This window comes from Atractosteus spatula, unplaced genomic scaffold, assembly GCF_055471065.1.
Source record: "Atractosteus spatula isolate fAtrSpa1 unplaced genomic scaffold, fAtrSpa1.hap1 Scaffold_103, whole genome shotgun sequence".
NCBI classification, from domain to species: Eukaryota; Metazoa; Chordata; class Actinopteri; order Semionotiformes; family Lepisosteidae; genus Atractosteus; species Atractosteus spatula.
This window is the reverse complement of record NW_028296657.1, coordinates 118,309-144,181: the sequence shown is the minus strand read 5'-3', so window position 1 is coordinate 144,181 and position 25,873 is coordinate 118,309. Positions and strand designations below refer to the sequence as shown.

At 53.0% G+C, this 25,873-nt stretch overlaps 42 non-coding genes across 42 annotated transcripts; all 42 read right to left on the bottom strand.

Annotated features, from left to right (window-relative positions):
• Positions 1 to 481: 481 nt before the first annotated feature.
• LOC148810235 (5S ribosomal RNA) lies at positions 482 to 600 on the bottom strand. The gene has a single exon (XR_016086992.1). It is a non-coding gene; the product is annotated as a 5S ribosomal RNA (ribosomal RNA).
• Positions 601 to 1,137: 537 nt separating this feature from the next.
• LOC148810234 (5S ribosomal RNA) lies at positions 1,138 to 1,256 on the bottom strand. The gene has a single exon (XR_016086990.1). It is a non-coding gene; the product is annotated as a 5S ribosomal RNA (ribosomal RNA).
• Positions 1,257 to 1,712: 456 nt separating this feature from the next.
• Positions 1,713 to 1,831, bottom strand: LOC148810233 (5S ribosomal RNA). Its single transcript, XR_016086988.1, has one exon. It is a non-coding gene; the product is annotated as a 5S ribosomal RNA (ribosomal RNA).
• A 456-nt stretch (positions 1,832 to 2,287) lies between these two features.
• On the bottom strand, positions 2,288 to 2,406 carry LOC148810232 (5S ribosomal RNA). Its single transcript, XR_016087005.1, has one exon. It is a non-coding gene; the product is annotated as a 5S ribosomal RNA (ribosomal RNA).
• A 537-nt stretch (positions 2,407 to 2,943) lies between these two features.
• LOC148810231 (5S ribosomal RNA) lies at positions 2,944 to 3,062 on the bottom strand. The gene has a single exon (XR_016086987.1). It is a non-coding gene; the product is annotated as a 5S ribosomal RNA (ribosomal RNA).
• Positions 3,063 to 3,599: 537 nt separating this feature from the next.
• LOC148810230 (5S ribosomal RNA) lies at positions 3,600 to 3,718 on the bottom strand. Its single transcript, XR_016086986.1, has one exon. It is a non-coding gene; the product is annotated as a 5S ribosomal RNA (ribosomal RNA).
• Positions 3,719 to 4,174: 456 nt separating this feature from the next.
• Positions 4,175 to 4,293, bottom strand: LOC148810229 (5S ribosomal RNA). Its single transcript, XR_016086985.1, has one exon. It is a non-coding gene; the product is annotated as a 5S ribosomal RNA (ribosomal RNA).
• A 456-nt stretch (positions 4,294 to 4,749) lies between these two features.
• LOC148810228 (5S ribosomal RNA) lies at positions 4,750 to 4,868 on the bottom strand. The gene has a single exon (XR_016086984.1). It is a non-coding gene; the product is annotated as a 5S ribosomal RNA (ribosomal RNA).
• Positions 4,869 to 5,324: 456 nt separating this feature from the next.
• Positions 5,325 to 5,443, bottom strand: LOC148810227 (5S ribosomal RNA). The gene has a single exon (XR_016086983.1). It is a non-coding gene; the product is annotated as a 5S ribosomal RNA (ribosomal RNA).
• A 456-nt stretch (positions 5,444 to 5,899) lies between these two features.
• On the bottom strand, positions 5,900 to 6,018 carry LOC148810226 (5S ribosomal RNA). Its single transcript, XR_016086982.1, has one exon. It is a non-coding gene; the product is annotated as a 5S ribosomal RNA (ribosomal RNA).
• Positions 6,019 to 6,474: 456 nt separating this feature from the next.
• LOC148810225 (5S ribosomal RNA) lies at positions 6,475 to 6,593 on the bottom strand. Its single transcript, XR_016086981.1, has one exon. It is a non-coding gene; the product is annotated as a 5S ribosomal RNA (ribosomal RNA).
• A 456-nt stretch (positions 6,594 to 7,049) lies between these two features.
• On the bottom strand, positions 7,050 to 7,168 carry LOC148810224 (5S ribosomal RNA). Its single transcript, XR_016086980.1, has one exon. It is a non-coding gene; the product is annotated as a 5S ribosomal RNA (ribosomal RNA).
• A 537-nt stretch (positions 7,169 to 7,705) lies between these two features.
• Positions 7,706 to 7,824, bottom strand: LOC148810223 (5S ribosomal RNA). The gene has a single exon (XR_016086979.1). It is a non-coding gene; the product is annotated as a 5S ribosomal RNA (ribosomal RNA).
• A 456-nt stretch (positions 7,825 to 8,280) lies between these two features.
• On the bottom strand, positions 8,281 to 8,399 carry LOC148810222 (5S ribosomal RNA). Its single transcript, XR_016086977.1, has one exon. It is a non-coding gene; the product is annotated as a 5S ribosomal RNA (ribosomal RNA).
• Positions 8,400 to 8,855: 456 nt separating this feature from the next.
• LOC148810221 (5S ribosomal RNA) lies at positions 8,856 to 8,974 on the bottom strand. Its single transcript, XR_016086976.1, has one exon. It is a non-coding gene; the product is annotated as a 5S ribosomal RNA (ribosomal RNA).
• Positions 8,975 to 9,511: 537 nt separating this feature from the next.
• On the bottom strand, positions 9,512 to 9,630 carry LOC148810220 (5S ribosomal RNA). Its single transcript, XR_016086975.1, has one exon. It is a non-coding gene; the product is annotated as a 5S ribosomal RNA (ribosomal RNA).
• Positions 9,631 to 10,167: 537 nt separating this feature from the next.
• LOC148810219 (5S ribosomal RNA) lies at positions 10,168 to 10,286 on the bottom strand. Its single transcript, XR_016086974.1, has one exon. It is a non-coding gene; the product is annotated as a 5S ribosomal RNA (ribosomal RNA).
• Positions 10,287 to 10,823: 537 nt separating this feature from the next.
• LOC148810218 (5S ribosomal RNA) lies at positions 10,824 to 10,942 on the bottom strand. The gene has a single exon (XR_016086973.1). It is a non-coding gene; the product is annotated as a 5S ribosomal RNA (ribosomal RNA).
• A 456-nt stretch (positions 10,943 to 11,398) lies between these two features.
• LOC148810217 (5S ribosomal RNA) lies at positions 11,399 to 11,517 on the bottom strand. The gene has a single exon (XR_016086972.1). It is a non-coding gene; the product is annotated as a 5S ribosomal RNA (ribosomal RNA).
• Positions 11,518 to 11,973: 456 nt separating this feature from the next.
• Positions 11,974 to 12,092, bottom strand: LOC148810216 (5S ribosomal RNA). The gene has a single exon (XR_016086971.1). It is a non-coding gene; the product is annotated as a 5S ribosomal RNA (ribosomal RNA).
• A 537-nt stretch (positions 12,093 to 12,629) lies between these two features.
• LOC148810215 (5S ribosomal RNA) lies at positions 12,630 to 12,748 on the bottom strand. Its single transcript, XR_016086970.1, has one exon. It is a non-coding gene; the product is annotated as a 5S ribosomal RNA (ribosomal RNA).
• A 537-nt stretch (positions 12,749 to 13,285) lies between these two features.
• On the bottom strand, positions 13,286 to 13,404 carry LOC148810214 (5S ribosomal RNA). Its single transcript, XR_016086969.1, has one exon. It is a non-coding gene; the product is annotated as a 5S ribosomal RNA (ribosomal RNA).
• A 537-nt stretch (positions 13,405 to 13,941) lies between these two features.
• LOC148810213 (5S ribosomal RNA) lies at positions 13,942 to 14,060 on the bottom strand. Its single transcript, XR_016086968.1, has one exon. It is a non-coding gene; the product is annotated as a 5S ribosomal RNA (ribosomal RNA).
• A 537-nt stretch (positions 14,061 to 14,597) lies between these two features.
• Positions 14,598 to 14,716, bottom strand: LOC148810212 (5S ribosomal RNA). The gene has a single exon (XR_016086966.1). It is a non-coding gene; the product is annotated as a 5S ribosomal RNA (ribosomal RNA).
• A 456-nt stretch (positions 14,717 to 15,172) lies between these two features.
• Positions 15,173 to 15,291, bottom strand: LOC148810211 (5S ribosomal RNA). Its single transcript, XR_016086965.1, has one exon. It is a non-coding gene; the product is annotated as a 5S ribosomal RNA (ribosomal RNA).
• A 537-nt stretch (positions 15,292 to 15,828) lies between these two features.
• LOC148810210 (5S ribosomal RNA) lies at positions 15,829 to 15,947 on the bottom strand. Its single transcript, XR_016086964.1, has one exon. It is a non-coding gene; the product is annotated as a 5S ribosomal RNA (ribosomal RNA).
• Positions 15,948 to 16,403: 456 nt separating this feature from the next.
• LOC148810209 (5S ribosomal RNA) lies at positions 16,404 to 16,522 on the bottom strand. Its single transcript, XR_016086963.1, has one exon. It is a non-coding gene; the product is annotated as a 5S ribosomal RNA (ribosomal RNA).
• Positions 16,523 to 17,059: 537 nt separating this feature from the next.
• On the bottom strand, positions 17,060 to 17,178 carry LOC148810208 (5S ribosomal RNA). Its single transcript, XR_016086962.1, has one exon. It is a non-coding gene; the product is annotated as a 5S ribosomal RNA (ribosomal RNA).
• A 456-nt stretch (positions 17,179 to 17,634) lies between these two features.
• Positions 17,635 to 17,753, bottom strand: LOC148810207 (5S ribosomal RNA). The gene has a single exon (XR_016086961.1). It is a non-coding gene; the product is annotated as a 5S ribosomal RNA (ribosomal RNA).
• Positions 17,754 to 18,209: 456 nt separating this feature from the next.
• Positions 18,210 to 18,328, bottom strand: LOC148810206 (5S ribosomal RNA). The gene has a single exon (XR_016086960.1). It is a non-coding gene; the product is annotated as a 5S ribosomal RNA (ribosomal RNA).
• Positions 18,329 to 18,865: 537 nt separating this feature from the next.
• Positions 18,866 to 18,984, bottom strand: LOC148810205 (5S ribosomal RNA). Its single transcript, XR_016086959.1, has one exon. It is a non-coding gene; the product is annotated as a 5S ribosomal RNA (ribosomal RNA).
• Positions 18,985 to 19,521: 537 nt separating this feature from the next.
• Positions 19,522 to 19,640, bottom strand: LOC148810204 (5S ribosomal RNA). Its single transcript, XR_016086958.1, has one exon. It is a non-coding gene; the product is annotated as a 5S ribosomal RNA (ribosomal RNA).
• Positions 19,641 to 20,177: 537 nt separating this feature from the next.
• On the bottom strand, positions 20,178 to 20,296 carry LOC148810203 (5S ribosomal RNA). The gene has a single exon (XR_016087004.1). It is a non-coding gene; the product is annotated as a 5S ribosomal RNA (ribosomal RNA).
• Positions 20,297 to 20,833: 537 nt separating this feature from the next.
• LOC148810202 (5S ribosomal RNA) lies at positions 20,834 to 20,952 on the bottom strand. The gene has a single exon (XR_016086957.1). It is a non-coding gene; the product is annotated as a 5S ribosomal RNA (ribosomal RNA).
• Positions 20,953 to 21,408: 456 nt separating this feature from the next.
• Positions 21,409 to 21,527, bottom strand: LOC148810201 (5S ribosomal RNA). The gene has a single exon (XR_016086955.1). It is a non-coding gene; the product is annotated as a 5S ribosomal RNA (ribosomal RNA).
• A 537-nt stretch (positions 21,528 to 22,064) lies between these two features.
• Positions 22,065 to 22,183, bottom strand: LOC148810200 (5S ribosomal RNA). Its single transcript, XR_016086954.1, has one exon. It is a non-coding gene; the product is annotated as a 5S ribosomal RNA (ribosomal RNA).
• Positions 22,184 to 22,639: 456 nt separating this feature from the next.
• Positions 22,640 to 22,758, bottom strand: LOC148810199 (5S ribosomal RNA). The gene has a single exon (XR_016087003.1). It is a non-coding gene; the product is annotated as a 5S ribosomal RNA (ribosomal RNA).
• Positions 22,759 to 23,295: 537 nt separating this feature from the next.
• On the bottom strand, positions 23,296 to 23,414 carry LOC148810198 (5S ribosomal RNA). Its single transcript, XR_016086953.1, has one exon. It is a non-coding gene; the product is annotated as a 5S ribosomal RNA (ribosomal RNA).
• Positions 23,415 to 23,870: 456 nt separating this feature from the next.
• LOC148810197 (5S ribosomal RNA) lies at positions 23,871 to 23,989 on the bottom strand. The gene has a single exon (XR_016086952.1). It is a non-coding gene; the product is annotated as a 5S ribosomal RNA (ribosomal RNA).
• A 456-nt stretch (positions 23,990 to 24,445) lies between these two features.
• On the bottom strand, positions 24,446 to 24,564 carry LOC148810196 (5S ribosomal RNA). Its single transcript, XR_016086951.1, has one exon. It is a non-coding gene; the product is annotated as a 5S ribosomal RNA (ribosomal RNA).
• Positions 24,565 to 25,020: 456 nt separating this feature from the next.
• LOC148810195 (5S ribosomal RNA) lies at positions 25,021 to 25,139 on the bottom strand. The gene has a single exon (XR_016086950.1). It is a non-coding gene; the product is annotated as a 5S ribosomal RNA (ribosomal RNA).
• Positions 25,140 to 25,676: 537 nt separating this feature from the next.
• Positions 25,677 to 25,795, bottom strand: LOC148810194 (5S ribosomal RNA). The gene has a single exon (XR_016086949.1). It is a non-coding gene; the product is annotated as a 5S ribosomal RNA (ribosomal RNA).
• Between the last annotated feature and the right edge of the window lie 78 nt (positions 25,796 to 25,873).

The window sequence follows — 25,873 nt, the reverse complement described above, 5'->3', positions numbered from 1 at the left end:
TACGACGCTGCTTTTTTTCCCTTGCGTTTTTCTCTTCTTCCCACGTTCTCTCTCTTCACTGCCTTCGTCCCCGCTCTATTTCACTTCAGCCTTTCACTCTTGCTTCCTTCCAATGAGGACGGAGCTGCGGGAGAAAGGGCGCTATAGAGGATCGCTGTGGAGAGCTGCTGCTGTGCTTTGACATCTGAGCTCTGTGGAAAACGATCTCAATACAATTCTGAAAAACGCGACTCCCCGAACGCCAGCCGAACAAGTCTCCACAGCCGAAGCGCTGTGTCTCTTTTCAGCTGGCGATAAACCTTTCCTCGATCCTTTGCGGACTTGTAAAACTGTTCATGATCAGAATAAAAAACGCTCACGCTAATACACAAGCACCCGTGTCTCGCCAAAGCTGACAAATAAACAGACGGACAAGCCGCACTGCACGTGTGAACAGGGGAATGAGCGAGCGAGCGGGGATAGGGCGCCTCCTGCGCTTAAAAGCTTACAGCACCTGGTATTCCCAGGCGGTCTCCCACCCAAGTACTAACCAGGCCCATCCCTGTTTAGCTTCCGAGATCAGACGAGATCAGGCGTGCTCAAGGGGGTGTGGCCGCAAGCGAGAGCAAGGCTCGCTGGCACCCTTCTTATAGAGAGGACAGCTCCGTCACCTCTTTTACGACGCTGCTTTTTTTCCCTTGCGTTTTTCTCTTCTTCCCACGTTCTCTCTCTTCACTGCCTTCGTCCCCGCTCTATTTCACTTCAGCCTTTCACTCTTGCTTCCTTCCAATGAGGACGGAGCTGCGGGAGAAAGGGCGCTATAGAGGATCGCTGTGGAGAGCTGCTGCTGTGCTTTGACATCTGAGCTCTGTGGAAAACGATCTCAATACAATTCTGAAAAACGCGACTCCCCGAACGCCAGCCGAACAAGTCTCCACAGCCGAAGCGCTGTGTCTCTTTTCAGCTGGCGATAAACCTTTCCTCGATCCTTTGCGGACTTGTAAAACTGTTCATGATCAGAATAAAAAACGCTCACGCTAATACACAAGCACCCGTGTCTCGCCAAAGCTGACAAATAAACAGACGGACAAGCCGCACTGCACGTGTGAACAGGGGAATGAGCGAGCGAGCGGGGATAGGGCGCCTCCTGCGCTTAAAAGCTTACAGCACCTGGTATTCCCAGGCGGTCTCCCATCCAAGTACTAACCAGGCCCATCCCTGTTTAGCTTCCGAGATCAGACGAGATCAGGCGTGCTCAAGGGGGTGTGGCCGTAAGCGAGAGCAAGGCTCGCTGGCACCCTTCTTATAGAGAGGACAGCTCCGTCACCTCTTTTACGACGCTGCTTTTTTCTTGCTTCCTTCCAATGAGGACGGAGCTGCGGGAGAAAGGGCGCTATAGAGGATCGCTGTGGAGAGCTGCTGCTGTGCTTTGACATCTGAGCTCTGTGGAAAACGATCTCAATACAATTCTGAAAAACGCGACTCCCCGAACGCCAGCCGAACAAGTCTCCACAGCCGAAGCGCTGTGTCTCTTTTCAGCTGGCGATAAACCTTTCCTCGATCCTTTGCGGACTTGTAAAACTGTTCATGATCAGAATAAAAAACGCTCACGCTAATACACAAGCACCCGTGTCTCGCCAAAGCTGACAAATAAACAGACGGACAAGCCGCACTGCACGTGTGAACAGGGGAATGAGCGAGCGAGCGGGGATAGGGCGCCTCCTGCGCTTAAAAGCTTACAGCACCTGGTATTCCCAGGCGGTCTCCCATCCAAGTACTAACCAGGCCCATCCCTGTTTAGCTTCCGAGATCAGACGAGATCAGGCGTGCTCAAGGGGGTGTGGCCGTAAGCGAGAGCAAGGCTCGCTGGCACCCTTCTTATAGAGAGGACAGCTCCGTCACCTCTTTTACGACGCTGCTTTTTTCTTGCTTCCTTCCAATGAGGACGGAGCTGCGGGAGAAAGGGCGCTATAGAGGATCGCTGTGGAGAGCTGCTGCTGTGCTTTGACATCTGAGCTCTGTGGAAAACGATCTCAATACAATTCTGAAAAACGCGACTCCCCGAACGCCAGCCGAACAAGTCTCCACAGCCGAAGCGCTGTGTCTCTTTTCAGCTGGCGATAAACCTTTCCTCGATCCTTTGCGGACTTGTAAAACTGTTCATGATCAGAATAAAAAACGCTCACGCTAATACACAAGCACCCGTGTCTCGCCAAAGCTGACAAATAAACAGACGGACAAGCCGCACTGCACGTGTGAACAGGGGAATGAGCGAGCGAGCGGGGATAGGGCGCCTCCTGCGCTTAAAAGCTTACAGCACCTGGTATTCCCAGGCGGTCTCCCATCCAAGTACTAACCAGGCCCATCCCTGTTTAGCTTCCGAGATCAGACGAGATCAGGCGTGCTCAAGGGGGTGTGGCCGCAAGCGAGAGCCAGGCTCGCTGGCACCCTTCTTATAGAGAGGACAGCTCCGTCACCTCTTTTACGACGCTGCTTTTTTTCCCTTGCGTTTTTCTCTTCTTCCCACGTTCTCTCTCTTCACTGCCTTCGTCCCCGCTCTATTTCACTTCAGCCTTTCACTCTTGCTTCCTTCCAATGAGGACGGAGCTGCGGGAGAAAGGGCGCTATAGAGGATCGCTGTGGAGAGCTGCTGCTGTGCTTTGACATCTGAGCTCTGTGGAAAACGATCTCAATACAATTCTGAAAAACGCGACTCCCCGAACGCCAGCCGAACAAGTCTCCACAGCCGAAGCGCTGTGTCTCTTTTCAGCTGGCGATAAACCTTTCCTCGATCCTTTGCGGACTTGTAAAACTGTTCATGATCAGAATAAAAAACGCTCACGCTAATACACAAGCACCCGTGTCTCGCCAAAGCTGACAAATAAACAGACGGACAAGCCGCACTGCACGTGTGAACAGGGGAATGAGCGAGCGAGCGGGGATAGGGCGCCTCCTGCGCTTAAAAGCTTACAGCACCTGGTATTCCCAGGCGGTCTCCCATCCAAGTACTAACCAGGCCCATCCCTGTTTAGCTTCCGAGATCAGACGAGATCAGGCGTGCTCAAGGGGGTGTGGCCGTAAGCGAGAGCAAGGCTCGCTGGCACCCTTCTTATAGAGAGGACAGCTCCGTCACCTCTTTTACGACGCTGCTTTTTTTCCCTTGCGTTTTTCTCTTCTTCCCACGTTCTCTCTCTTCACTGCCTTCGTCCCCGCTCTATTTCACTTCAGCCTTTCACTCTTGCTTCCTTCCAATGAGGACGGAGCTGCGGGAGAAAGGGCGCTATAGAGGATCGCTGTGGAGAGCTGCTGCTGTGCTTTGACATCTGAGCTCTGTGGAAAACGATCTCAATACAATTCTGAAAAACGCGACTCCCCGAACGCCAGCCGAACAAGTCTCCACAGCCGAAGCGCTGTGTCTCTTTTCAGCTGGCGATAAACCTTTCCTCGATCCTTTGCGGACTTGTAAAACTGTTCATGATCAGAATAAAAAACGCTCACGCTAATACACAAGCACCCGTGTCTCGCCAAAGCTGACAAATAAACAGACGGACAAGCCGCACTGCACGTGTGAACAGGGGAATGAGCGAGCGAGCGGGGATAGGGCGCCTCCTGCGCTTAAAAGCTTACAGCACCTGGTATTCCCAGGCGGTCTCCCATCCAAGTACTAACCAGGCCCATCCCTGTTTAGCTTCCGAGATCAGACGAGATCAGGCGTGCTCAAGGGGGTGTGGCCGTAAGCGAGAGCAAGGCTCGCTGGCACCCTTCTTATAGAGAGGACAGCTCCGTCACCTCTTTTACGACGCTGCTTTTTTCTTGCTTCCTTCCAATGAGGACGGAGCTGCGGGAGAAAGGGCGCTATAGAGGATCGCTGTGGAGAGCTGCTGCTGTGCTTTGACATCTGAGCTCTGTGGAAAACGATCTCAATACAATTCTGAAAAACGCGACTCCCCGAACGCCAGCCGAACAAGTCTCCACAGCCGAAGCGCTGTGTCTCTTTTCAGCTGGCGATAAACCTTTCCTCGATCCTTTGCGGACTTGTAAAACTGTTCATGATCAGAATAAAAAACGCTCACGCTAATACACAAGCACCCGTGTCTCGCCAAAGCTGACAAATAAACAGACGGACAAGCCGCACTGCACGTGTGAACAGGGGAATGAGCGAGCGAGCGGGGATAGGGCGCCTCCTGCGCTTAAAAGCTTACAGCACCTGGTATTCCCAGGCGGTCTCCCATCCAAGTACTAACCAGGCCCATCCCTGTTTAGCTTCCGAGATCAGACGAGATCAGGCGTGCTCAAGGGGGTGTGGCCGTAAGCGAGAGCAAGGCTCGCTGGCACCCTTCTTATAGAGAGGACAGCTCCGTCACCTCTTTTACGACGCTGCTTTTTTCTTGCTTCCTTCCAATGAGGACGGAGCTGCGGGAGAAAGGGCGCTATAGAGGATCGCTGTGGAGAGCTGCTGCTGTGCTTTGACATCTGAGCTCTGTGGAAAACGATCTCAATACAATTCTGAAAAACGCGACTCCCCGAACGCCAGCCGAACAAGTCTCCACAGCCGAAGCGCTGTGTCTCTTTTCAGCTGGCGATAAACCTTTCCTCGATCCTTTGCGGACTTGTAAAACTGTTCATGATCAGAATAAAAAACGCTCACGCTAATACACAAGCACCCGTGTCTCGCCAAAGCTGACAAATAAACAGACGGACAAGCCGCACTGCACGTGTGAACAGGGGAATGAGCGAGCGAGCGGGGATAGGGCGCCTCCTGCGCTTAAAAGCTTACAGCACCTGGTATTCCCAGGCGGTCTCCCATCCAAGTACTAACCAGGCCCATCCCTGTTTAGCTTCCGAGATCAGACGAGATCAGGCGTGCTCAAGGGGGTGTGGCCGTAAGCGAGAGCAAGGCTCGCTGGCACCCTTCTTATAGAGAGGACAGCTCCGTCACCTCTTTTACGACGCTGCTTTTTTCTTGCTTCCTTCCAATGAGGACGGAGCTGCGGGAGAAAGGGCGCTATAGAGGATCGCTGTGGAGAGCTGCTGCTGTGCTTTGACATCTGAGCTCTGTGGAAAACGATCTCAATACAATTCTGAAAAACGCGACTCCCCGAACGCCAGCCGAACAAGTCTCCACAGCCGAAGCGCTGTGTCTCTTTTCAGCTGGCGATAAACCTTTCCTCGATCCTTTGCGGACTTGTAAAACTGTTCATGATCAGAATAAAAAACGCTCACGCTAATACACAAGCACCCGTGTCTCGCCAAAGCTGACAAATAAACAGACGGACAAGCCGCACTGCACGTGTGAACAGGGGAATGAGCGAGCGAGCGGGGATAGGGCGCCTCCTGCGCTTAAAAGCTTACAGCACCTGGTATTCCCAGGCGGTCTCCCATCCAAGTACTAACCAGGCCCATCCCTGTTTAGCTTCCGAGATCAGACGAGATCAGGCGTGCTCAAGGGGGTGTGGCCGTAAGCGAGAGCAAGGCTCGCTGGCACCCTTCTTATAGAGAGGACAGCTCCGTCACCTCTTTTACGACGCTGCTTTTTTCTTGCTTCCTTCCAATGAGGACGGAGCTGCGGGAGAAAGGGCGCTATAGAGGATCGCTGTGGAGAGCTGCTGCTGTGCTTTGACATCTGAGCTCTGTGGAAAACGATCTCAATACAATTCTGAAAAACGCGACTCCCCGAACGCCAGCCGAACAAGTCTCCACAGCCGAAGCGCTGTGTCTCTTTTCAGCTGGCGATAAACCTTTCCTCGATCCTTTGCGGACTTGTAAAACTGTTCATGATCAGAATAAAAAACGCTCACGCTAATACACAAGCACCCGTGTCTCGCCAAAGCTGACAAATAAACAGACGGACAAGCCGCACTGCACGTGTGAACAGGGGAATGAGCGAGCGAGCGGGGATAGGGCGCCTCCTGCGCTTAAAAGCTTACAGCACCTGGTATTCCCAGGCGGTCTCCCATCCAAGTACTAACCAGGCCCATCCCTGTTTAGCTTCCGAGATCAGACGAGATCAGGCGTGCTCAAGGGGGTGTGGCCGTAAGCGAGAGCAAGGCTCGCTGGCACCCTTCTTATAGAGAGGACAGCTCCGTCACCTCTTTTACGACGCTGCTTTTTTCTTGCTTCCTTCCAATGAGGACGGAGCTGCGGGAGAAAGGGCGCTATAGAGGATCGCTGTGGAGAGCTGCTGCTGTGCTTTGACATCTGAGCTCTGTGGAAAACGATCTCAATACAATTATGAAAAACGCGACTCCCCGAACGCCAGCCGAACAAGTCTCCACAGCCGAAGCGCTGTGTCTCTTTTCAGCTGGCGATAAACCTTTCCTCGATCCTTTGCGGACTTGTAAAACTGTTCATGATCAGAATAAAAAACGCTCACGCTAATACACAAGCACCCGTGTCTCGCCAAAGCTGACAAATAAACAGACGGACAAGCCGCACTGCACGTGTGAACAGGGGAATGAGCGAGCGAGCGGGGATAGGGCGCCTCCTGCGCTTAAAAGCTTACAGCACCTGGTATTCCCAGGCGGTCTCCCATCCAAGTACTAACCAGGCCCATCCCTGTTTAGCTTCCGAGATCAGACGAGATCAGGCGTGCTCAAGGGGGTGTGGCCGTAAGCGAGAGCAAGGCTCGCTGGCACCCTTCTTATAGAGAGGACAGCTCCGTCACCTCTTTTACGACGCTGCTTTTTTCTTGCTTCCTTCCAATGAGGACGGAGCTGCGGGAGAAAGGGCGCTATAGAGGATCGCTGTGGAGAGCTGCTGCTGTGCTTTGACATCTGAGCTCTGTGGAAAACGATCTCAATACAATTCTGAAAAACGCGACTCCCCGAACGCCAGCCGAACAAGTCTCCACAGCCGAAGCGCTGTGTCTCTTTTCAGCTGGCGATAAACCTTTCCTCGATCCTTTGCGGACTTGTAAAACTGTTCATGATCAGAATAAAAAACGCTCACGCTAATACACAAGCACCCGTGTCTCGCCAAAGCTGACAAATAAACAGACGGACAAGCCGCACTGCACGTGTGAACAGGGGAATGAGCGAGCGAGCGGGGATAGGGCGCCTCCTGCGCTTAAAAGCTTACAGCACCTGGTATTCCCAGGCGGTCTCCCATCCAAGTACTAACCAGGCCCATCCCTGTTTAGCTTCCGAGATCAGACGAGATCAGGCGTGCTCAAGGGGGTGTGGCCGTAAGCGAGAGCAAGGCTCGCTGGCACCCTTCTTATAGAGAGGACAGCTCCGTCACCTCTTTTACGACGCTGCTTTTTTTCCCTTGCGTTTTTCTCTTCTTCCCACGTTCTCTCTCTTCACTGCCTTCGTCCCCGCTCTATTTCACTTCAGCCTTTCACTCTTGCTTCCTTCCAATGAGGACGGAGCTGCGGGAGAAAGGGCGCTATAGAGGATCGCTGTGGAGAGCTGCTGCTGTGCTTTGACATCTGAGCTCTGTGGAAAACGATCTCAATACAATTCTGAAAAACGCGACTCCCCGAACGCCAGCCGAACAAGTCTCCACAGCCGAAGCGCTGTGTCTCTTTTCAGCTGGCGATAAACCTTTCCTCGATCCTTTGCGGACTTGTAAAACTGTTCATGATCAGAATAAAAAACGCTCACGCTAATACACAAGCACCCGTGTCTCGCCAAAGCTGACAAATAAACAGACGGACAAGCCGCACTGCACGTGTGAACAGGGGAATGAGCGAGCGAGCGGGGATAGGGCGCCTCCTGCGCTTAAAAGCTTACAGCACCTGGTATTCCCAGGCGGTCTCCCATCCAAGTACTAACCAGGCCCATCCCTGTTTAGCTTCCGAGATCAGACGAGATCAGGCGTGCTCAAGGGGGTGTGGCCGTAAGCGAGAGCAAGGCTCGCTGGCACCCTTCTTATAGAGAGGACAGCTCCGTCACCTCTTTTACGACGCTGCTTTTTTCTTGCTTCCTTCCAATGAGGACGGAGCTGCGGGAGAAAGGGCGCTATAGAGGATCGCTGTGGAGAGCTGCTGCTGTGCTTTGACATCTGAGCTCTGTGGAAAACGATCTCAATACAATTCTGAAAAACGCGACTCCCCGAACGCCAGCCGAACAAGTCTCCACAGCCGAAGCGCTGTGTCTCTTTTCAGCTGGCGATAAACCTTTCCTCGATCCTTTGCGGACTTGTAAAACTGTTCATGATCAGAATAAAAAACGCTCACGCTAATACACAAGCACCCGTGTCTCGCCAAAGCTGACAAATAAACAGACGGACAAGCCGCACTGCACGTGTGAACAGGGGAATGAGCGAGCGAGCGGGGATAGGGCGCCTCCTGCGCTTAAAAGCTTACAGCACCTGGTATTCCCAGGCGGTCTCCCATCCAAGTACTAACCAGGCCCATCCCTGTTTAGCTTCCGAGATCAGACGAGATCAGGCGTGCTCAAGGGGGTGTGGCCGTAAGCGAGAGCAAGGCTCGCTGGCACCCTTCTTATAGAGAGGACAGCTCCGTCACCTCTTTTACGACGCTGCTTTTTTCTTGCTTCCTTCCAATGAGGACGGAGCTGCGGGAGAAAGGGCGCTATAGAGGATCGCTGTGGAGAGCTGCTGCTGTGCTTTGACATCTGAGCTCTGTGGAAAACGATCTCAATACAATTCTGAAAAACGCGACTCCCCGAACGCCAGCCGAACAAGTCTCCACAGCCGAAGCGCTGTGTCTCTTTTCAGCTGGCGATAAACCTTTCCTCGATCCTTTGCGGACTTGTAAAACTGTTCATGATCAGAATAAAAAACGCTCACGCTAATACACAAGCACCCGTGTCTCGCCAAAGCTGACAAATAAACAGACGGACAAGCCGCACTGCACGTGTGAACAGGGGAATGAGCGAGCGAGCGGGGATAGGGCGCCTCCTGCGCTTAAAAGCTTACAGCACCTGGTATTCCCAGGCGGTCTCCCATCCAAGTACTAACCAGGCCCATCCCTGTTTAGCTTCCGAGATCAGACGAGATCAGGCGTGCTCAAGGGGGTGTGGCCGTAAGCGAGAGCAAGGCTCGCTGGCACCCTTCTTATAGAGAGGACAGCTCCGTCACCTCTTTTACGACGCTGCTTTTTTTCCCTTGCGTTTTTCTCTTCTTCCCACGTTCTCTCTCTTCACTGCCTTCGTCCCCGCTCTATTTCACTTCAGCCTTTCACTCTTGCTTCCTTCCAATGAGGACGGAGCTGCGGGAGAAAGGGCGCTATAGAGGATCGCTGTGGAGAGCTGCTGCTGTGCTTTGACATCTGAGCTCTGTGGAAAACGATCTCAATACAATTCTGAAAAACGCGACTCCCCGAACGCCAGCCGAACAAGTCTCCACAGCCGAAGCGCTGTGTCTCTTTTCAGCTGGCGATAAACCTTTCCTCGATCCTTTGCGGACTTGTAAAACTGTTCATGATCAGAATAAAAAACGCTCACGCTAATACACAAGCACCCGTGTCTCGCCAAAGCTGACAAATAAACAGACGGACAAGCCGCACTGCACGTGTGAACAGGGGAATGAGCGAGCGAGCGGGGATAGGGCGCCTCCTGCGCTTAAAAGCTTACAGCACCTGGTATTCCCAGGCGGTCTCCCATCCAAGTACTAACCAGGCCCATCCCTGTTTAGCTTCCGAGATCAGACGAGATCAGGCGTGCTCAAGGGGGTGTGGCCGTAAGCGAGAGCAAGGCTCGCTGGCACCCTTCTTATAGAGAGGACAGCTCCGTCACCTCTTTTACGACGCTGCTTTTTTTCCCTTGCGTTTTTCTCTTCTTCCCACGTTCTCTCTCTTCACTGCCTTCGTCCCCGCTCTATTTCACTTCAGCCTTTCACTCTTGCTTCCTTCCAATGAGGACGGAGCTGCGGGAGAAAGGGCGCTATAGAGGATCGCTGTGGAGAGCTGCTGCTGTGCTTTGACATCTGAGCTCTGTGGAAAACGATCTCAATACAATTCTGAAAAACGCGACTCCCCGAACGCCAGCCGAACAAGTCTCCACAGCCGAAGCGCTGTGTCTCTTTTCAGCTGGCGATAAACCTTTCCTCGATCCTTTGCGGACTTGTAAAACTGTTCATGATCAGAATAAAAAACGCTCACGCTAATACACAAGCACCCGTGTCTCGCCAAAGCTGACAAATAAACAGACGGACAAGCCGCACTGCACGTGTGAACAGGGGAATGAGCGAGCGAGCGGGGATAGGGCGCCTCCTGCGCTTAAAAGCTTACAGCACCTGGTATTCCCAGGCGGTCTCCCATCCAAGTACTAACCAGGCCCATCCCTGTTTAGCTTCCGAGATCAGACGAGATCAGGCGTGCTCAAGGGGGTGTGGCCGTAAGCGAGAGCAAGGCTCGCTGGCACCCTTCTTATAGAGAGGACAGCTCCGTCACCTCTTTTACGACGCTGCTTTTTTTCCCTTGCGTTTTTCTCTTCTTCCCACGTTCTCTCTCTTCACTGCCTTCGTCCCCGCTCTATTTCACTTCAGCCTTTCACTCTTGCTTCCTTCCAATGAGGACGGAGCTGCGGGAGAAAGGGCGCTATAGAGGATCGCTGTGGAGAGCTGCTGCTGTGCTTTGACATCTGAGCTCTGTGGAAAACGATCTCAATACAATTCTGAAAAACGCGACTCCCCGAACGCCAGCCGAACAAGTCTCCACAGCCGAAGCGCTGTGTCTCTTTTCAGCTGGCGATAAACCTTTCCTCGATCCTTTGCGGACTTGTAAAACTGTTCATGATCAGAATAAAAAACGCTCACGCTAATACACAAGCACCCGTGTCTCGCCAAAGCTGACAAATAAACAGACGGACAAGCCGCACTGCACGTGTGAACAGGGGAATGAGCGAGCGAGCGGGGATAGGGCGCCTCCTGCGCTTAAAAGCTTACAGCACCTGGTATTCCCAGGCGGTCTCCCATCCAAGTACTAACCAGGCCCATCCCTGTTTAGCTTCCGAGATCAGACGAGATCAGGCGTGCTCAAGGGGGTGTGGCCGTAAGCGAGAGCAAGGCTCGCTGGCACCCTTCTTATAGAGAGGACAGCTCCGTCACCTCTTTTACGACGCTGCTTTTTTCTTGCTTCCTTCCAATGAGGACGGAGCTGCGGGAGAAAGGGCGCTATAGAGGATCGCTGTGGAGAGCTGCTGCTGTGCTTTGACATCTGAGCTCTGTGGAAAACGATCTCAATACAATTCTGAAAAACGCGACTCCCCGAACGCCAGCCGAACAAGTCTCCACAGCCGAAGCGCTGTGTCTCTTTTCAGCTGGCGATAAACCTTTCCTCGATCCTTTGCGGACTTGTAAAACTGTTCATGATCAGAATAAAAAACGCTCACGCTAATACACAAGCACCCGTGTCTCGCCAAAGCTGACAAATAAACAGACGGACAAGCCGCACTGCACGTGTGAACAGGGGAATGAGCGAGCGAGCGGGGATAGGGCGCCTCCTGCGCTTAAAAGCTTACAGCACCTGGTATTCCCAGGCGGTCTCCCATCCAAGTACTAACCAGGCCCATCCCTGTTTAGCTTCCGAGATCAGACGAGATCAGGCGTGCTCAAGGGGGTGTGGCCGTAAGCGAGAGCAAGGCTCGCTGGCACCCTTCTTATAGAGAGGACAGCTCCGTCACCTCTTTTACGACGCTGCTTTTTTCTTGCTTCCTTCCAATGAGGACGGAGCTGCGGGAGAAAGGGCGCTATAGAGGATCGCTGTGGAGAGCTGCTGCTGTGCTTTGACATCTGAGCTCTGTGGAAAACGATCTCAATACAATTCTGAAAAACGCGACTCCCCGAACGCCAGCCGAACAAGTCTCCACAGCCGAAGCGCTGTGTCTCTTTTCAGCTGGCGATAAACCTTTCCTCGATCCTTTGCGGACTTGTAAAACTGTTCATGATCAGAATAAAAAACGCTCACGCTAATACACAAGCACCCGTGTCTCGCCAAAGCTGACAAATAAACAGACGGACAAGCCGCACTGCACGTGTGAACAGGGGAATGAGCGAGCGAGCGGGGATAGGGCGCCTCCTGCGCTTAAAAGCTTACAGCACCTGGTATTCCCAGGCGGTCTCCCATCCAAGTACTAACCAGGCCCATCCCTGTTTAGCTTCCGAGATCAGACGAGATCAGGCGTGCTCAAGGGGGTGTGGCCGTAAGCGAGAGCAAGGCTCGCTGGCACCCTTCTTATAGAGAGGACAGCTCCGTCACCTCTTTTACGACGCTGCTTTTTTTCCCTTGCGTTTTTCTCTTCTTCCCACGTTCTCTCTCTTCACTGCCTTCGTCCCCGCTCTATTTCACTTCAGCCTTTCACTCTTGCTTCCTTCCAATGAGGACGGAGCTGCGGGAGAAAGGGCGCTATAGAGGATCGCTGTGGAGAGCTGCTGCTGTGCTTTGACATCTGAGCTCTGTGGAAAACGATCTCAATACAATTCTGAAAAACGCGACTCCCCGAACGCCAGCCGAACAAGTCTCCACAGCCGAAGCGCTGTGTCTCTTTTCAGCTGGCGATAAACCTTTCCTCGATCCTTTGCGGACTTGTAAAACTGTTCATGATCAGAATAAAAAACGCTCACGCTAATACACAAGCACCCGTGTCTCGCCAAAGCTGACAAATAAACAGACGGACAAGCCGCACTGCACGTGTGAACAGGGGAATGAGCGAGCGAGCGGGGATAGGGCGCCTCCTGCGCTTAAAAGCTTACAGCACCTGGTATTCCCAGGCGGTCTCCCATCCAAGTACTAACCAGGCCCATCCCTGTTTAGCTTCCGAGATCAGACGAGATCAGGCGTGCTCAAGGGGGTGTGGCCGTAAGCGAGAGCAAGGCTCGCTGGCACCCTTCTTATAGAGAGGACAGCTCCGTCACCTCTTTTACGACGCTGCTTTTTTTCCCTTGCGTTTTTCTCTTCTTCCCACGTTCTCTCTCTTCACTGCCTTCGTCCCCGCTCTATTTCACTTCAGCCTTTCACTCTTGCTTCCTTCCAATGAGGACGGAGCTGCGGGAGAAAGGGCGCTATAGAGGATCGCTGTGGAGAGCTGCTGCTGTGCTTTGACATCTGAGCTCTGTGGAAAACGATCTCAATACAATTCTGAAAAACGCGACTCCCCGAACGCCAGCCGAACAAGTCTCCACAGCCGAAGCGCTGTGTCTCTTTTCAGCTGGCGATAAACCTTTCCTCGATCCTTTGCGGACTTGTAAAACTGTTCATGATCAGAATAAAAAACGCTCACGCTAATACACAAGCACCCGTGTCTCGCCAAAGCTGACAAATAAACAGACGGACAAGCCGCACTGCACGTGTGAACAGGGGAATGAGCGAGCGAGCGGGGATAGGGCGCCTCCTGCGCTTAAAAGCTTACAGCACCTGGTATTCCCAGGCGGTCTCCCATCCAAGTACTAACCAGGCCCATCCCTGTTTAGCTTCCGAGATCAGACGAGATCAGGCGTGCTCAAGGGGGTGTGGCCGTAAGCGAGAGCAAGGCTCGCTGGCACCCTTCTTATAGAGAGGACAGCTCCGTCACCTCTTTTACGACGCTGCTTTTTTTCCCTTGCGTTTTTCTCTTCTTCCCACGTTCTCTCTCTTCACTGCCTTCGTCCCCGCTCTATTTCACTTCAGCCTTTCACTCTTGCTTCCTTCCAATGAGGACGGAGCTGCGGGAGAAAGGGCGCTATAGAGGATCGCTGTGGAGAGCTGCTGCTGTGCTTTGACATCTGAGCTCTGTGGAAAACGATCTCAATACAATTCTGAAAAACGCGACTCCCCGAACGCCAGCCGAACAAGTCTCCACAGCCGAAGCGCTGTGTCTCTTTTCAGCTGGCGATAAACCTTTCCTCGATCCTTTGCGGACTTGTAAAACTGTTCATGATCAGAATAAAAAACGCTCACGCTAATACACAAGCACCCGTGTCTCGCCAAAGCTGACAAATAAACAGACGGACAAGCCGCACTGCACGTGTGAACAGGGGAATGAGCGAGCGAGCGGGGATAGGGCGCCTCCTGCGCTTAAAAGCTTACAGCACCTGGTATTCCCAGGCGGTCTCCCATCCAAGTACTAACCAGGCCCATCCCTGTTTAGCTTCCGAGATCAGACGAGATCAGGCGTGCTCAAGGGGGTGTGGCCGTAAGCGAGAGCAAGGCTCGCTGGCACCCTTCTTATAGAGAGGACAGCTCCGTCACCTCTTTTACGACGCTGCTTTTTTTCCCTTGCGTTTTTCTCTTCTTCCCACGTTCTCTCTCTTCACTGCCTTCGTCCCCGCTCTATTTCACTTCAGCCTTTCACTCTTGCTTCCTTCCAATGAGGACGGAGCTGCGGGAGAAAGGGCGCTATAGAGGATCGCTGTGGAGAGCTGCTGCTGTGCTTTGACATCTGAGCTCTGTGGAAAACGATCTCAATACAATTCTGAAAAACGCGACTCCCCGAACGCCAGCCGAACAAGTCTCCACAGCCGAAGCGCTGTGTCTCTTTTCAGCTGGCGATAAACCTTTCCTCGATCCTTTGCGGACTTGTAAAACTGTTCATGATCAGAATAAAAAACGCTCACGCTAATACACAAGCACCCGTGTCTCGCCAAAGCTGACAAATAAACAGACGGACAAGCCGCACTGCACGTGTGAACAGGGGAATGAGCGAGCGAGCGGGGATAGGGCGCCTCCTGCGCTTAAAAGCTTACAGCACCTGGTATTCCCAGGCGGTCTCCCATCCAAGTACTAACCAGGCCCATCCCTGTTTAGCTTCCGAGATCAGACGAGATCAGGCGTGCTCAAGGGGGTGTGGCCGTAAGCGAGAGCAAGGCTCGCTGGCACCCTTCTTATAGAGAGGACAGCTCCGTCACCTCTTTTACGACGCTGCTTTTTTCTTGCTTCCTTCCAATGAGGACGGAGCTGCGGGAGAAAGGGCGCTATAGAGGATCGCTGTGGAGAGCTGCTGCTGTGCTTTGACATCTGAGCTCTGTGGAAAACGATCTCAATACAATTCTGAAAAACGCGACTCCCCGAACGCCAGCCGAACAAGTCTCCACAGCCGAAGCGCTGTGTCTCTTTTCAGCTGGCGATAAACCTTTCCTCGATCCTTTGCGGACTTGTAAAACTGTTCATGATCAGAATAAAAAACGCTCACGCTAATACACAAGCACCCGTGTCTCGCCAAAGCTGACAAATAAACAGACGGACAAGCCGCACTGCACGTGTGAACAGGGGAATGAGCGAGCGAGCGGGGATAGGGCGCCTCCTGCGCTTAAAAGCTTACAGCACCTGGTATTCCCAGGCGGTCTCCCATCCAAGTACTAACCAGGCCCATCCCTGTTTAGCTTCCGAGATCAGACGAGATCAGGCGTGCTCAAGGGGGTGTGGCCGTAAGCGAGAGCAAGGCTCGCTGGCACCCTTCTTATAGAGAGGACAGCTCCGTCACCTCTTTTACGACGCTGCTTTTTTTCCCTTGCGTTTTTCTCTTCTTCCCACGTTCTCTCTCTTCACTGCCTTCGTCCCCGCTCTATTTCACTTCAGCCTTTCACTCTTGCTTCCTTCCAATGAGGACGGAGCTGCGGGAGAAAGGGCGCTATAGAGGATCGCTGTGGAGAGCTGCTGCTGTGCTTTGACATCTGAGCTCTGTGGAAAACGATCTCAATACAATTCTGAAAAACGCGACTCCCCGAACGCCAGCCGAACAAGTCTCCACAGCCGAAGCGCTGTGTCTCTTTTCAGCTGGCGATAAACCTTTCCTCGATCCTTTGCGGACTTGTAAAACTGTTCATGATCAGAATAAAAAACGCTCACGCTAATACACAAGCACCCGTGTCTCGCCAAAGCTGACAAATAAACAGACGGACAAGCCGCACTGCACGTGTGAACAGGGGAATGAGCGAGCGAGCGGGGATAGGGCGCCTCCTGCGCTTAAAAGCTTACAGCACCTGGTATTCCCAGGCGGTCTCCCATCCAAGTACTAACCAGGCCCATCCCTGTTTAGCTTCCGAGATCAGACGAGATCAGGCGTGCTCAAGGGGGTGTGGCCGTAAGCGAGAGCAAGGCTCGCTGGCACCCTTCTTATAGAGAGGACAGCTCCGTCACCTCTTTTACGACGCTGCTTTTTTCTTGCTTCCTTCCAATGAGGACGGAGCTGCGGGAGAAAGGGCGCTATAGAGGATCGCTGTGGAGAGCTGCTGCTGTGCTTTGACATCTGAGCTCTGTGGAAAACGATCTCAATACAATTCTGAAAAACGCGACTCCCCGAACGCCAGCCGAACAAGTCTCCACAGCCGAAGCGCTGTGTCTCTTTTCAGCTGGCGATAAACCTTTCCTCGATCCTTTGCGGACTTGTAAAACTGTTCATGATCAGAATAAAAAACGCTCACGCTAATACACAAGCACCCGTGTCTCGCCAAAGCTGACAAATAAACAGACGGACAAGCCGCACTGCACGTGTGAACAGGGGAATGAGCGAGCGAGCGGGGATAGGGCGCCTCCTGCGCTTAAAAGCTTACAGCACCTGGTATTCCCAGGCGGTCTCCCATCCAAGTACTAACCAGGCCCATCCCTGTTTAGCTTCCGAGATCAGACGAGATCAGGCGTGCTCAAGGGGGTGTGGCCGTAAGCGAGAGCAAGGCTCGCTGGCACCCTTCTTATAGAGAGGACAGCTCCGTCACCTCTTTTACGACGCTGCTTTTTTTCCCTTGCGTTTTTCTCTTCTTCCCACGTTCTCTCTCTTCACTGCCTTCGTCCCCGCTCTATTTCACTTCAGCCTTTCACTCTTGCTTCCTTCCAATGAGGACGGAGCTGCGGGAGAAAGGGCGCTATAGAGGATCGCTGTGGAGAGCTGCTGCTGTGCTTTGACATCTGAGCTCTGTGGAAAACGATCTCAATACAATTCTGAAAAACGCGACTCCCCGAACGCCAGCCGAACAAGTCTCCACAGCCGAAGCGCTGTGTCTCTTTTCAGCTGGCGATAAACCTTTCCTCGATCCTTTGCGGACTTGTAAAACTGTTCATGATCAGAATAAAAAACGCTCACGCTAATACACAAGCACCCGTGTCTCGCCAAAGCTGACAAATAAACAGACGGACAAGCCGCACTGCACGTGTGAACAGGGGAATGAGCGAGCGAGCGGGGATAGGGCGCCTCCTGCGCTTAAAAGCTTACAGCACCTGGTATTCCCAGGCGGTCTCCCATCCAAGTACTAACCAGGCCCATCCCTGTTTAGCTTCCGAGATCAGACGAGATCAGGCGTGCTCAAGGGGGTGTGGCCGTAAGCGAGAGCAAGGCTCGCTGGCACCCTTCTTATAGAGAGGACAGCTCCGTCACCTCTTTTACGACGCTGCTTTTTTCTTGCTTCCTTCCAATGAGGACGGAGCTGCGGGAGAAAGGGCGCTATAGAGGATCGCTGTGGAGAGCTGCTGCTGTGCTTTGACATCTGAGCTCTGTGGAAAACGATCTCAATACAATTCTGAAAAACGCGACTCCCCGAACGCCAGCCGAACAAGTCTCCACAGCCGAAGCGCTGTGTCTCTTTTCAGCTGGCGAGAAACCTTTCCTCGATCCTTTGCGGACTTGTAAAACTGTTCATGATCAGAATAAAAAACGCTCACGCTAATACACAAGCACCCGTGTCTCGCCAAAGCTGACAAATAAACAGACGGACAAGCCGCACTGCACGTGTGAACAGGGGAATGAGCGAGCGAGCGGGGATAGGGCGCCTCCTGCGCTTAAAAGCTTACAGCACCTGGTATTCCCAGGCGGTCTCCCATCCAAGTACTAACCAGGCCCATCCCTGTTTAGCTTCCGAGATCAGACGAGATCAGGCGTGCTCAAGGGGGTGTGGCCGTAAGCGAGAGCAAGGCTCGCTGGCACCCTTCTTATAGAGAGGACAGCTCCGTCACCTCTTTTACGACGCTGCTTTTTTCTTGCTTCCTTCCAATGAGGACGGAGCTGCGGGAGAAAGGGCGCTATAGAGGATCGCTGTGGAGAGCTGCTGCTGTGCTTTGACATCTGAGCTCTGTGGAAAACGATCTCAATACAATTCTGAAAAACGCGACTCCCCGAACGCCAGCCGAACAAGTCTCCACAGCCGAAGCGCTGTGTCTCTTTTCAGCTGGCGATAAACCTTTCCTCGATCCTTTGCGGACTTGTAAAACTGTTCATGATCAGAATAAAAAACGCTCACGCTAATACACAAGCACCCGTGTCTCGCCAAAGCTGACAAATAAACAGACGGACAAGCCGCACTGCACGTGTGAACAGGGGAATGAGCGAGCGAGCGGGGATAGGGCGCCTCCTGCGCTTAAAAGCTTACAGCACCTGGTATTCCCAGGCGGTCTCCCATCCAAGTACTAACCAGGCCCATCCCTGTTTAGCTTCCGAGATCAGACGAGATCAGGCGTGCTCAAGGGGGTGTGGCCGTAAGCGAGAGCAAGGCTCGCTGGCACCCTTCTTATAGAGAGGACAGCTCCGTCACCTCTTTTACGACGCTGCTTTTTTTCCCTTGCGTTTTTCTCTTCTTCCCACGTTCTCTCTCTTCACTGCCTTCGTCCCCGCTCTATTTCACTTCAGCCTTTCACTCTTGCTTCCTTCCAATGAGGACGGAGCTGCGGGAGAAAGGGCGCTATAGAGGATCGCTGTGGAGAGCTGCTGCTGTGCTTTGACATCTGAGCTCTGTGGAAAACGATCTCAATACAATTCTGAAAAACGCGACTCCCCGAACGCCAGCCGAACAAGTCTCCACAGCCGAAGCGCTGTGTCTCTTTTCAGCTGGCGATAAACCTTTCCTCGATCCTTTGCGGACTTGTAAAACTGTTCATGATCAGAATAAAAAACGCTCACGCTAATACACAAGCACCCGTGTCTCGCCAAAGCTGACAAATAAACAGACGGACAAGCCGCACTGCACGTGTGAACAGGGGAATGAGCGAGCGAGCGGGGATAGGGCGCCTCCTGCGCTTAAAAGCTTACAGCACCTGGTATTCCCAGGCGGTCTCCCATCCAAGTACTAACCAGGCCCATCCCTGTTTAGCTTCCGAGATCAGACGAGATCAGGCGTGCTCAAGGGGGTGTGGCCGTAAGCGAGAGCAAGGCTCGCTGGCACCCTTCTTATAGAGAGGACAGCTCCGTCACCTCTTTTACGACGCTGCTTTTTTTCCCTTGCGTTTTTCTCTTCTTCCCACGTTCTCTCTCTTCACTGCCTTCGTCCCCGCTCTATTTCACTTCAGCCTTTCACTCTTGCTTCCTTCCAATGAGGACGGAGCTGCGGGAGAAAGGGCGCTATAGAGGATCGCTGTGGAGAGCTGCTGCTGTGCTTTGACATCTGAGCTCTGTGGAAAACGATCTCAATACAATTCTGAAAAACGCGACTCCCCGAACGCCAGCCGAACAAGTCTCCACAGCCGAAGCGCTGTGTCTCTTTTCAGCTGGCGATAAACCTTTCCTCGATCCTTTGCGGACTTGTAAAACTGTTCATGATCAGAATAAAAAACGCTCACGCTAATACACAAGCACCCGTGTCTCGCCAAAGCTGACAAATAAACAGACGGACAAGCCGCACTGCACGTGTGAACAGGGGAATGAGCGAGCGAGCGGGGATAGGGCGCCTCCTGCGCTTAAAAGCTTACAGCACCTGGTATTCCCAGGCGGTCTCCCATCCAAGTACTAACCAGGCCCATCCCTGTTTAGCTTCCGAGATCAGACGAGATCAGGCGTGCTCAAGGGGGTGTGGCCGTAAGCGAGAGCAAGGCTCGCTGGCACCCTTCTTATAGAGAGGACAGCTCCGTCACCTCTTTTACGACGCTGCTTTTTTTCCCTTGCGTTTTTCTCTTCTTCCCACGTTCTCTCTCTTCACTGCCTTCGTCCCCGCTCTATTTCACTTCAGCCTTTCACTCTTGCTTCCTTCCAATGAGGACGGAGCTGCGGGAGAAAGGGCGCTATAGAGGATCGCTGTGGAGAGCTGCTGCTGTGCTTTGACATCTGAGCTCTGTGGAAAACGATCTCAATACAATTCTGAAAAACGCGACTCCCCGAACGCCAGCCGAACAAGTCTCCACAGCCGAAGCGCTGTGTCTCTTTTCAGCTGGCGATAAACCTTTCCTCGATCCTTTGCGGACTTGTAAAACTGTTCATGATCAGAATAAAAAACGCTCACGCTAATACACAAGCACCCGTGTCTCGCCAAAGCTGACAAATAAACAGACGGACAAGCCGCACTGCACGTGTGAACAGGGGAATGAGCGAGCGAGCGGGGATAGGGCGCCTCCTGCGCTTAAAAGCTTACAGCACCTGGTATTCCCAGGCGGTCTCCCATCCAAGTACTAACCAGGCCCATCCCTGTTTAGCTTCCGAGATCAGACGAGATCAGGCGTGCTCAAGGGGGTGTGGCCGCAAGCGAGAGCCAGGCTCGCTGGCACCCTTCTTATAGAGAGGACAGCTCCGTCACCTCTTTTACGACGCTGCTTTTTTTCCCTTGCGTTTTTCTCTTCTTCCCACGTTCTCTCTCTTCACTGCCTTCGTCCCCGCTCTATTTCACTTCAGCCTTTCACTCTTGCTTCCTTCCAATGAGGACGGAGCTGCGGGAGAAAGGGCGCTATAGAGGATCGCTGTGGAGAGCTGCTGCTGTGCTTTGACATCTGAGCTCTGTGGAAAACGATCTCAATACAATTCTGAAAAACGCGACTCCCCGAACGCCAGCCGAACAAGTCTCCACAGCCGAAGCGCTGTGTCTCTTTTCAGCTGGCGATAAACCTTTCCTCGATCCTTTGCGGACTTGTAAAACTGTTCATGATCAGAATAAAAAACGCTCACGCTAATACACAAGCACCCGTGTCTCGCCAAAGCTGACAAATAAACAGACGGACAAGCCGCACTGCACGTGTGAACAGGGGAATGAGCGAGCGAGCGGGGATAGGGCGCCTCCTGCGCTTAAAAGCTTACAGCACCTGGTATTCCCAGGCGGTCTCCCATCCAAGTACTAACCAGGCCCATCCCTGTTTAGCTTCCGAGATCAGACGAGATCAGGCGTGCTCAAGGGGGTGTGGCCGTAAGCGAGAGCAAGGCTCGCTGGCACCCTTCTTATAGAGAGGACAGCTCCGTCACCTCTTTTACGACGCTGCTTTTTTCTTGCTTCCTTCCAATGAGGACGGAGCTGCGGGAGAAAGGGCGCTATAGAGGATCGCTGTGGAGAGCTGCTGCTGTGCTTTGACATCTGAGCTCTGTGGAAAACGATCTCAATACAATTATGAAAAACGCGACTCCCCGAACGCCAGCCGAACAAGTCTCCACAGCCGAAGCGCTGTGTCTCTTTTCAGCTGGCGATAAACCTTTCCTCGATCCTTTGCGGACTTGTAAAACTGTTCATGATCAGAATAAAAAACGCTCACGCTAATACACAAGCACCCGTGTCTCGCCAAAGCTGACAAATAAACAGACGGACAAGCCGCACTGCACGTGTGAACAGGGGAATGAGCGAGCGAGCGGGGATAGGGCGCCTCCTGCGCTTAAAAGCTTACAGCACCTGGTATTCCCAGGCGGTCTCCCATCCAAGTACTAACCAGGCCCATCCCTGTTTAGCTTCCGAGATCAGACGAGATCAGGCGTGCTCAAGGGGGTGTGGCCGTAAGCAAGAGCAAGGCTCGCTGGCACCCTTCTTATAGAGAGGACAGCTCCGTCACCTCTTTTACGACGCTGCTTTTTTTCCCTTGCGTTTTTCTCTTCTTCCCACGTTCTCTCTCTTCACTGCCTTCGTCCCCGCTCTATTTCACTTCAGCCTTTCACTCTTGCTTCCTTCCAATGAGGACGGAGCTGCGGGAGAAAGGGCGCTATAGAGGATCGCTGTGGAGAGCTGCTGCTGTGCTTTGACATCTGAGCTCTGTGGAAAACGATCTCAATACAATTATGAAAAACGCGACTCCCCGAACGCCAGCCGAACAAGTCTCCACAGCCGAAGCGATGTGTCTCTTTTCAGCTGGCGATAAACCTTTCCTCGATCCTTTGCGGACTTGTAAAACTGTTCATGATCAGAATAAAAAACGCTCACGCTAATACACAAGCACCCGTGTCTCGCCAAAGCTGACAAATAAACAGACGGACAAGCCGCACTGCACGTGTGAACAGGGGAATGAGCGAGCGAGCGGGGATAGGGCGCCTCCTGCGCTTAAAAGCTTACAGCACCTGGTATTCCCAGGCGGTCTCCCATCCAAGTACTAACCAGGCCCATCCCTGTTTAGCTTCCGAGATCAGACGAGATCAGGCGTGCTCAAGGGGGTGTGGCCGTAAGCGAGAGCAAGGCTCGCTGGCACCCTTCTTATAGAGAGGACAGCTCCGTCACCTCTTTTACGACGCTGCTTTTTTCTTGCTTCCTTCCAATGAGGACGGAGCTGCGGGAGAAAGGGCGCTATAGAGGATCGCTGTGGAGAGCTGCTGCTGTGCTTTGACATCTGAGCTCTGTGGAAAACGATCTCAATACAATTCTGAAAAACGCGACTCCCCGAACGCCAGCCGAACAAGTCTCCACAGCCGAAGCGCTGTGTCTCTTTTCAGCTGGCGATAAACCTTTCCTCGATCCTTTGCGGACTTGTAAAACTGTTCATGATCAGAATAAAAAACGCTCACGCTAATACACAAGCACCCGTGTCTCGCCAAAGCTGACAAATAAACAGACGGACAAGCCGCACTGCACGTGTGAACAGGGGAATGAGCGAGCGAGCGGGGATAGGGCGCCTCCTGCGCTTAAAAGCTTACAGCACCTGGTATTCCCAGGCGGTCTCCCATCCAAGTACTAACCAGGCCCATCCCTGTTTAGCTTCCGAGATCAGACGAGATCAGGCGTGCTCAAGGGGGTGTGGCCGCAAGCGAGAGCCAGGCTCGCTGGCACCCTTCTTATAGAGAGGACAGCTCCGTCACCTCTTTTACGACGCTGCTTTTTTTCCCTTGCGTTTTTCTCTTCTTCCCACGTTCTCTCTCTTCACTGCCTTCGTCCCCGCTCTATTTCACTTCAGCCTTTCACTCTTGCTTCCTTCCAATGAGGACGGAGCTGCGGGAGAAAGGGCGCTATAGAGGATCGCTGTGGAGAGCTGCTGCTGTGCTTTGACATCTGAGCTCTGTGGAAAACGATCTCAATACAATTCTGAAAAACGCGACTCCCCGAACGCCAGCCGAACAAGTCTCCACAGCCGAAGCGCTGTGTCTCTTTTCAGCTGGCGATAAACCTTTCCTCGATCCTTTGCGGACTTGTAAAACTGTTCATGATCAGAATAAAAAACGCTCACGCTAATACACAAGCACCCGTGTCTCGCCAAAGCTGACAAATAAACAGACGGACAAGCCGCACTGCACGTGTGAACAGGGGAATGAGCGAGCGAGCGGGGATAGGGCGCCTCCTGCGCTTAAAAGCTTACAGCACCTGGTATTCCCAGGCGGTCTCCCATCCAAGTACTAACCAGGCCCATCCCTGTTTAGCTTCCGAGATCAGACGAGATCAGGCGTGCTCAAGGGGGTGTGGCCGTAAGCGAGAGCAAGGCTCGCTGGCACCCTTCTTATAGAGAGGACAGCTCCGTCACCTCTTTTACGACGCTGCTTTTTTCTTGCTTCCTTCCAATGAGGACGGAGCTGCGGGAGAAAGGGCGCTATAGAGGATCGCTGTGGAGAGCTGCTGCTGTGCTTTGACATCTGAGCTCTGTGGAAAACGATCTCAATACAATTCTGAAAAACGCGACTCCCCGAACGCCAGCCGAACAAGTCTCCACAGCCGAAGCGCTGTGTCTCTTTTCAGCTGGCGATAAACCTTTCCTCGATCCTTTGCGGACTTGTAAAACTGTTCATGATCAGAATAAAAAACGCTCACGCTAATACACAAGCACCCGTGTCTCGCCAAAGCTGACAAATAAACAGACGGACAAGCCGCACTGCACGTGTGAACAGGGGAATGAGCGAGCGAGCGGGGATAGGGCGCCTCCTGCGCTTAAAAGCTTACAGCACCTGGTATTCCCAGGCGGTCTCCCATCCAAGTACTAACCAGGCCCATCCCTGTTTAGCTTCCGAGATCAGACGAGATCAGGCGTGCTCAAGGGGGTGTGGCCGTAAGCGAGAGCAAGGCTCGCTGGCACCCTTCTTATAGAGAGGACAGCTCCGTCACCTCTTTTACGACGCTGCTTTTTTCTTGCTTCCTTCCAATGAGGACGGAGCTGCGGGAGAAAGGGCGCTATAGAGGATCGCTGTGGAGAGCTGCTGCTGTGCTTTGACATCTGAGCTCTGTGGAAAACGATCTCAATACAATTCTGAAAAACGCGACTCCCCGAACGCCAGCCGAACAAGTCTCCACAGCCGAAGCGCTGTGTCTCTTTTCAGCTGGCGATAAACCTTTCCTCGATCCTTTGCGGACTTGTAAAACTGTTCATGATCAGAATAAAAAACGCTCACGCTAATACACAAGCACCCGTGTCTCGCCAAAGCTGACAAATAAACAGACGGACAAGCCGCACTGCACGTGTGAACAGGGGAATGAGCGAGCGAGCGGGGATAGGGCGCCTCCTGCGCTTAAAAGCTTACAGCACCTGGTATTCCCAGGCGGTCTCCCATCCAAGTACTAACCAGGCCCATCCCTGTTTAGCTTCCGAGATCAGACGAGATCAGGCGTGCTCAAGGGGGTGTGGCCGTAAGCGAGAGCAAGGCTCGCTGGCACCCTTCTTATAGAGAGGACAGCTCCGTCACCTCTTTTACGACGCTGCTTTTTTCTTGCTTCCTTCCAATGAGGACGGAGCTGCGGGAGAAAGGGCGCTATAGAGGATCGCTGTGGAGAGCTGCTGCTGTGCTTTGACATCTGAGCTCTGTGGAAAACGATCTCAATACAATTCTGAAAAACGCGACTCCCCGAACGCCAGCCGAACAAGTCTCCACAGCCGAAGCGCTGTGTCTCTTTTCAGCTGGCGATAAACCTTTCCTCGATCCTTTGCGGACTTGTAAAACTGTTCATGATCAGAATAAAAAACGCTCACGCTAATACACAAGCACCCGTGTCTCGCCAAAGCTGACAAATAAACAGACGGACAAGCCGCACTGCACGTGTGAACAGGGGAATGAGCGAGCGAGCGGGGATAGGGCGCCTCCTGCGCTTAAAAGCTTACAGCACCTGGTATTCCCAGGCGGTCTCCCATCCAAGTACTAACCAGGCCCATCCCTGTTTAGCTTCCGAGATCAGACGAGATCAGGCGTGCTCAAGGGGGTGTGGCCGTAAGCGAGAGCAAGGCTCGCTGGCACCCTTCTTATAGAGAGGACAGCTCCGTCACCTCTTTTACGACGCTGCTTTTTTTCCCTTGCGTTTTTCTCTTCTTCCCACGTTCTCTCTCTTCACTGCCTTCGTCCCCGCTCTATTTCACTTCAGCCTTTCACTCTTGCTTCCTTCCAATGAGGACGGAGCTGCGGGAGAAAGGGCGCTATAGAGGATCGCTGTGGAGAGCTGCTGCTGTGCTTTGACATCTGAGCTCTGTGGAAAACGATCTCAATACAATTCTGAAAAACGCGACTCCCCGAACGCCAGCCGAACAAGTCTCCACAGCCGAAGCGCTGTGTCTCTTTTCAGCTGGCGATAAACCTTTCCTCGATCCTTTGCGGACTTGTAAAACTGTTCATGATCAGAATAAAAAACGCTCACGCTAATACACAAGCACCCGTGTCTCGCCAAAGCTGACAAATAAACAGACGGACAAGCCGCACTGCACGTGTGAACAGGGGAATGAGCGAGCGAGCGGGGATAGGGCGCCTCCTGCGCTTAAAAGCTTACAGCACCTGGTATTCCCAGGCGGTCTCCCATCCAAGTACTAACCAGGCCCATCCCTGTTTAGCTTCCGAGATCAGACGAGATCAGGCGTGCTCAAGGGGGTGTGGCCGTAAGCGAGAGCAAGGCTCGCTGGCACCCTTCTTATAGAGAGGACAGCTCCGTCACCTCTTTTACGACGCTGCTTTTTTCTTGC